Consider the following 7,540-nt stretch of genomic DNA (forward strand, 5'->3'; position numbering starts at 1 on the left):
TCCGTCATGCAGGTTCGTCAGATACTCGATTTCCTTAAGGAGTCTGTGACGGCCCGTCGTACCTATGACGGTCCATCCTGCACTTAAGTCACGACGTTCAGAGAATCGTTCCCTGTACCAAATTCTCAGGAGCTGAAGTGTTTTGAAACGGTGGATCATGACGGTTCATCGTGCCTGTGACGGTCCGTCCTGCAGGTCCGTCACAGAGTTCAAAGAGTCGATTTCAGCACCCAAATTTTAGAATTTCAAAATGTTTTGGGACGAGACACCCTCGACGGTCCATGGTGCCCATGACGTTCCGTCGTGGGTTCCGTCGTCTCAGCCTGTTTTTCCAGAATTAAAATCTGCTGCTCAAAACGACTAAACAGGTCGTTACATGCTGTATGACAGAAAGTAAATTTTATAGCACATTAATTGATATGTATTTTATATATTTATATGTTTCATTCATGGAATGATCTTATGCGCTTATTACAATAATAAAAAATCCTTATAAGACAACTATTGCACATAGACTATAAATTATTACTACTTCAACATGAATGAATGTTTGGTTCTATCATGATCCAAGATTGAAATATGATCAATGTTATTTGATAGAAGAAATAGCTCATCTCTTTCTCACATGTATATGCAACTGCTCTATTCAGATTACAGAATTCACAGTGAGTTAGCTTGTGAGTTAGTTTCCAGGGAATTTGCATGCTATGTACTTAAATGAATATAAAACTATTTTTACTTTTCTCTTGGTTTCCTTTCGCTTCAACACTTAGACCTCATACTGTTAAAGAATGCAGTCACAACTTCAATAGAACATTGGACAAATTGAAACATGTCAATCACCAAGTATATCTGACTTGGTTCACTACCAAATTGTGTGGTCCTTTCTAATTTAAAGAATAAGTCTTACTAATTTTGTTATGTCCAGGTAAGAAGATATCTATTATCTCAAGTAGTAATTTATTGATTTTTATAGACGTGAAAGCTTTATGTAATATGTACATACCAACTGTAAAATTAAACTTGGACAGGAGTTAAAACTTGCTACACGACCATTTTGTTACCTCAAATATTATATACTGGTTTTCAGTTTATTTTTATATAGTTACAATAACTGTTAATTCTCAAATAAATTCTCAAAAAATCCTAAAAGGCAACTTGATAGCAATCACTCAAGATAAATACACAATACATATACTTGAAAAAAGATAAGTGATTTCTGCCATTTTCATTTTCCACTCAATATTTATCAATTTCCAAATTTATATATCTAATAATAAAAAAATAAATTTCAAATGTAATAACTTCTTTTTCTGACATACATCATTAAATTTTACTATCAAATCCAATAACTTTTTCTCTTTTTTTGCAGAATCTCATTGGCTGCCAAATCTATCAATTTTAAAGAAGGCACCTGTACTTTTATATAGTATAACGTGTCTACTTTGTATTGTATATATTTTTATATATAGAAAAAAAATATATATATATATTATATATATATATATATATATATACACATTATTACACATTATTCATCAACATCATTACATTAAAGCACAAACTTGTCATCCTTTCCTGAAGAAAAAAATATTGCTCTCTTTCTAAGGTATTTTTCTCCTTTTCATGTTTTCCCTCTTCCCATTTTCAATTTTCTTGCAGATTTTAGTTGTCATCAAAGGAGAAAATCAATATGGGACAAAATTAAACTTGTTATTTTCAATTAAAATTTCAATTTTATTACTAGCAGACAGATTTGAGGAAATTATATTTTCTAATGTTTCACTGAGTTAGGGATAATTATATTCTTGCATGTTCTGAATTTCATTACAAATATTCCTATTGTACTTTCATTACAAATTATATACTTTCAGTATGTGGAGGACAATATGTTCTTGCATGTTCTTCCTAATTCAGTTGTTCATGTTCATGAAACCACATAAAAGAAAGGACTTTCACTCAATAGTGATGCTATCCTGCAGATACTACTGCTTGGTTAAATATTTCTAACAAACATTGTACTAAGATTGAACTCGATCAAATAGAATCAACAACACAAGATTGTATTTGCAAAGTTCAAATTGTGGAAATCGAACGCCCGAGAGAAAGCCCTGACAAGAAATGTAGATTCCAAAATTTGATTTTGGAAGATGAACAAGTGAGCTCATTACATTTAATCTCATGAATATTCTCCTTTTTTAATATTCACCTCATATGAATATTTTTTGTTTTATTTTACTCGTAGTAAACAGTTTACCTTATCCTCAAATCTCTACAACTCTTACTTTCAGGAATGCCAAATAAAGGCAGTATTGTATGAAGATGAAATTGAACAGTATGCAGAAATGCTTAAACTCATGAATACCTATCTCATCTCTACCGCAAGAGTCAAAATCTCCCAAACTTCACACGGCAAGCCGATACACAAATTTTACTGGGTTATTGACAAAGAAACAGTAATTGAACATATCACACCATCTAATGGTGTTGAGAATCCACTTCCACGACCAACCAAGATGAATATCACAACCTTTGACCGCATTCCTCACATGATGCTTGATTCTGCTGTTGAAATCGGTATATCCACCCTATTAGCTTTTACAACAGTAAAATATACCTGCTTACTGATTCACACACTTACAACATTTCATTCTTTATTATATACACAGATATACTGGCAATCGTTCTCCGTTGTAGTCCTCAAAAATACGCAGGTCGCAGTAATCATAAGTGTCGAGAAATTATCATTTGTGACAATCAGTAAGCCCATTTTGCCTTATATATTCCCATTTAATGAAAATATTTTGCATAAGTAAACACTTTTATTGTTTACTTAATCGTACCATCACTTATCATCTGGTTGTTATCATGGTAATTTAGAAAAAATCAATTTCTCCTCACTCTATGGGAGGATTTTGGAGAAATTGAAGGAAATGAAATCGAAGCAAAAATGGAAAAAGAAATTGATCTTATTGTAATCATTGCCAGGAATATAGGAATCTCTGCTTTTCAAGGTACATGCATTGAACTTTTTACCAACAGAATTTATATATTAACAAAACGTTATGCAAGCTTTCTGTCGTACAGGGTTGTCACTGCAGAGTAGGTACAATTCAACAATACGCGTAGCTCCTAATTACCCACAGGCAGTAGAACTCACCAAATGGTACTAACATTCCATCACTATTCTCTAGCTTTAATTTGCATTTAAAGAACCTATTAAACCAACTATTTGTTGTAACAATAGGGCTAAAGAAAACAAATCAATGTTGATAATTTAAGAGTTTGCATATTTATTAAATAATAAAAACAAATTTTATTTATTCATCAGTAACACAACATGTATTATGTATATGATATTTCCCAACAGATGGGACTATTCTATCTTGAAGCAGAAATGGTCATATCAGAAGAATTGCAAGAGTTTTGTGTACTTGAATGCTCAGGATGCAAACAAATGAAGCGCACAAAAGATAGAAAGGATTTACATTGTCCAAAATGCAATCGGAAAACAACATTACTTCCTCGGTATTTCTCCTTCTCCTTCGTCTTTGTTCAATTGATATATCTACTTAGGAATACATATTATGTGCTATTGATAACCCGTATATATGGCAATGTTCACTGATGTGTATCATTTATAACAGAAAATAGTGACAAGTTTATACCAAATTAACTTTACATTAGTTGCTTAGTAGTTCTAAATAGTTTTACATTAAGATATCTTCATTTACTACAATTATAGGTTTGAAAAAATAATATAAGACCTAAACATATACAGAAGCATTAAGTAATACTTTAACTATGTAAGTACCAAAATCGAAAACACTTTTTGGTAGGACGCTATCCTTCAACCTCTAAAATTAATAGATCACACACATAACAACAAACATTATTGATATGTATTAAGAAAGAATCATAAATTGTCCCTATAATAATAAAAGAAAAAAGCACATTAAATCAAATCTAAAAAAGTCAGAAAAAGGAAAAGTAACAAACACTCATATTTTTAACTTATCATGATTTCAGGTGTATTTTCAAATTGATCTTACCAACGGTACTGCTACAGTCACAGAATCTTTCTCTGGTGAACTGGGAGAAAAACTACTCTCCATGACAGCGGAAGACATATTTGACATAACCTGTGCTAAGGTGATCTCTTATTCCAACCAACAAATGTATTGTCACAAAGAGTTTCTTCTCACTCTTTACATTTACAGAGGAAATCATTGCATGTTAATCATGTCCATGAGATTTTGTCCAACAAACTATTTCAAATTCAGCTAAGGAAGTCATCTTGGGGTACCTCAAACAATACACAAGCGACTTACTCCATTATTTCCTACATGGAAAAGCAGCATACTTCTCCAACCACTATTGATAGGAATTCCAAAAAGATAAGACCTTTGGAGATAAGTGAGATGGAGGTGACAGAAACAACTACTGCAGCTGGTTCTTCAAATGCAACTCTGAAATTTGAACCACCCACACCAACAAAAAAACTGTAAAAGGTCAGTCTACATCTGATTATCACATTTATTATTCAAAATCAAACTATAAATCACAGTGATTAACAGTTAAAAACATTTACATGTATTTGTAATTAATAAAATTTAAGAGTGTCATTGATAAATTGTAAATTAGTTTAATAAATCATGAACTACTTGAAACAGGAATGGAAAAAAATTGAGATAATGTGTCTGCCCTGTCTGTCTTTGATGAGAATTTATTGTTGCCTTTGATGAGGTTGGCTGCTATGGTTTGATACCTCATTTTGAGGTTGAATCATTGTTGCATTTTAATCTTTTTGTGCTCCATTTTTTTGATGTATTTTACACCATGAGTTGCTGATTTTTTATCATATTGCTGCTGAATTTTAGACTAAACTATTTGTCACACTTCTGGTCAAATTTCTGTCTATGGTTGCTATGTGTCAAGCTAAATTTTGCTACACTTTTGGCTATATTTGATCCAATGGTTTGGCTATGTATTTGGAAACTTTGCTGCACTTTTAAGTTAGACAACTGCTGCATACCATGCCTCTGTTTAAATCTTTGTTTTTGATATGCCTTCATAATTCTGAATAATTATAGTTTAATCTTATAACAAACAGACAACCAAACAATGTAAATCAAGCAACAGTTCAAAACATTTACAAGTATTTGAAATTTAATAAAATTTAAGAGTGTCATTGATAAATTGTAAATTAGTTTAATAAATCATGAACTACTTGAAATAGGAATGGAAAAAAATAGAGATAATGTGTCTGCCCTGTCTGTCTTTGATGAGAATTAATTGTTGCCTTTGATGAGGTTAGATGCTATGGTTTGATACCTCATTTTGAGGTTGAACCATTGTTGCATTTTAATCTTTTTGTGCTCCATTTTTTGATGTATTTTACACCATGGGTTGCTGATTTTTTATCATATTGCTGCTGAATTTTAGACTAAACTATTTGTTACACTTCTGATCAAATTTCTGTGTATTGTTTCTATGTGTCAAGCTAAATTTTGCTACATTTTTTGCTATATTTGAGCCAATGGTTTGGCTATGTATTTGGAAACTTTGCTGCACTTTTAAGTTAGACAACTGCTGCATACCATGCCTCTGTTTGCATCTTTGTTTTTGATATGCCTTCAGAATTCTGAATAATTATAGTTTAATCTTATAAAGAATAGATCACCCAACAATTTAAATCAAGTGATGAGCTTCTGCAATTGCATATCATATATCTTCCTAACATTTATTGTGTTCAAAATTTGTACCATTTTCCAATTTAATTTCTGTGAACTTTACATTATTACTTACATGAGCATCTTTGTATAGTTTCACTGAATTCCCTTACCTCAATGGAAAATATGAATTTCTAACCCCTAAATACTGAGGATCTGAAGAAATCCTGTGTTTGTACACTGAGTCTTTCTCAACTTCTGCCATGTATCTCATGAGTTATTGCCTATTTACATACAGGAAATGACACATCCAACTGATATGAATTTGAATATTGTATTTTCACTTTTTAACATACCTTAATTTGTCTAATTACAGGAACTTCCTCACTTGATTTTGTGACTTTTGCTTAATGAAGTTTTTGGATTCCCAGTCGATTCAAGTTTGCTCAATAGGGAGAATGAAATGAATCAGTTAACTTTTTGTCCAGGAAATGAATCAGTTAATTTTTTGTGAAGCCTTCGTTATTTAGCTTTGATGGTAATATTATATCCCACATTTGTCATATATACTTTTTGAACGGTTTCATTTTTGTCATTAACAACTCAACTATCTAAATTTACTAACACTAACAATTTTCTCAGGAACCCCTAACAACTCCCTATGCTATGGTTTTGGGAATGATGAAGAAGATCAGCAACTGAAAGTGAACAATCACATGTTGATCTCATATGTCAAAAAAATATTTTGATTTTATTACCTTAGTTAATATGGTATTAGTTGTACATATATTTTGAGTATCTCTAATGCTATATAACATTATCACATTATCTTTTCTTCTGCGACAATTATCATCAATGATTCATTAATACTGATATTTTCACTATTGGGCCCGTGCTTGCCACGAGCCTTCCCCATCTAGTATAAAAATAAGAACAGCTCATGCAAAGGCCAAATCAAAGTTATTTTAGATAATTATTTTGGTTAAGTTATCTTTCAAAGTTTGTTATTTTGTACCCTAATTCGTGTCATCATTTGTGTTGCATGTGAAATTGAGTCGAGTTCCCCAAGGACTCCTCTTTTGTCTTTGCATCTCGAGAGAGAGCCATAAAGTCTCAACTTCTCCATCGAGTCTTCCAGCTTTAAAATTGACGGACATGTCCCGCTGTTTAAAAAATTGAAGATAGTCGACGAAGTTGAGATTAGGAGGCCCATTTCATTTTAAGCATATTTCTATTTTGTTGTCTTTGGGCCTAATCCCTTTTTGTCCTTTTATTTCTGTATTTATTTATTATCATTGTATTGCTAGATTTAGGACATGGGAAAATATTGGGTCAAAGGCCCAAAACAAAAAGGGATAAAAGCCAAAAACAGGTGGGTCAAAAAACAGTTCAAGGAGAACTGAACCCGGATTCGGACCCCAATCTCTTTCCCTCTCTCATATTTCTTGTTTATTTACTTGCATTATGTGTGTGTTAGTTTTAAGTTAAGAAAACTCCAAACTCCCTGGAAACGCCTCAAATGGTTTATCAACATAAAACCAATAATTTTGCAAATAACTCACTTAGATAATAAGTTAATGTTTTAATTCTTTACCCTCCTAAGTGATATTAAAAATTAAGAGATTTTAGCCAAATACAAAGTTAGTTGTCGGATAACCTTATTAAGCGGATATTTTAGGTGCCTTAAAGACCTTCCTAAAATATAAATTTGAGTTCCCGAACCCCTTTCAAGTTTTAAGAATAATTTTTCTGTTTAAGACTTTTGAAAACAAAATTTTCTTGATTTTTCTTCAAAAATTAAGTGGAGACTCTCTAAAAAGTCAAAAACTTACAAAAATAATTTTTTTCGATTACGAGTAAAACAACTG

At 31.8% G+C, this 7,540-nt stretch overlaps 1 protein-coding gene across 11 annotated transcripts in view; it reads left to right on the plus strand.

Moving 5' to 3' along the window:
- The window catches only part of LOC101251233 (uncharacterized), a 34,931-nt gene extending 28,426 nt beyond the window's left edge, over window positions 1-6,505 (plus strand). For 10 of the 11 annotated variants that reach the window (XM_069293187.1, XM_069293184.1, XM_069293193.1 and 7 more), the window contains 11 exons: window positions 1,373-1,609; window positions 1,983-2,158; window positions 2,292-2,577; window positions 2,670-2,760; window positions 2,881-3,014; window positions 3,088-3,166; window positions 3,371-3,528; window positions 4,030-4,152; window positions 4,221-4,511; window positions 6,049-6,210; window positions 6,315-6,505. The gene's annotated coding sequence lies outside the window, so the exon portion shown is untranslated. The remainder of the gene's footprint in view (window positions 1-1,372; window positions 1,610-1,982; window positions 2,159-2,291; window positions 2,578-2,669; window positions 2,761-2,880; window positions 3,015-3,087; window positions 3,167-3,370; window positions 3,529-4,029; window positions 4,153-4,220; window positions 4,512-6,048; window positions 6,211-6,314) is intronic. The other variant, XM_069293185.1, reaches the window with a different exon arrangement.
- The last annotated feature ends 1,035 nt before the right edge of the window (window positions 6,506-7,540 follow it).

Source organism: Solanum lycopersicum, chromosome 2, assembly GCF_036512215.1.
Source record: "Solanum lycopersicum chromosome 2, SLM_r2.1".
NCBI classification, from domain to species: Eukaryota; Viridiplantae; Streptophyta; class Magnoliopsida; order Solanales; family Solanaceae; genus Solanum; species Solanum lycopersicum.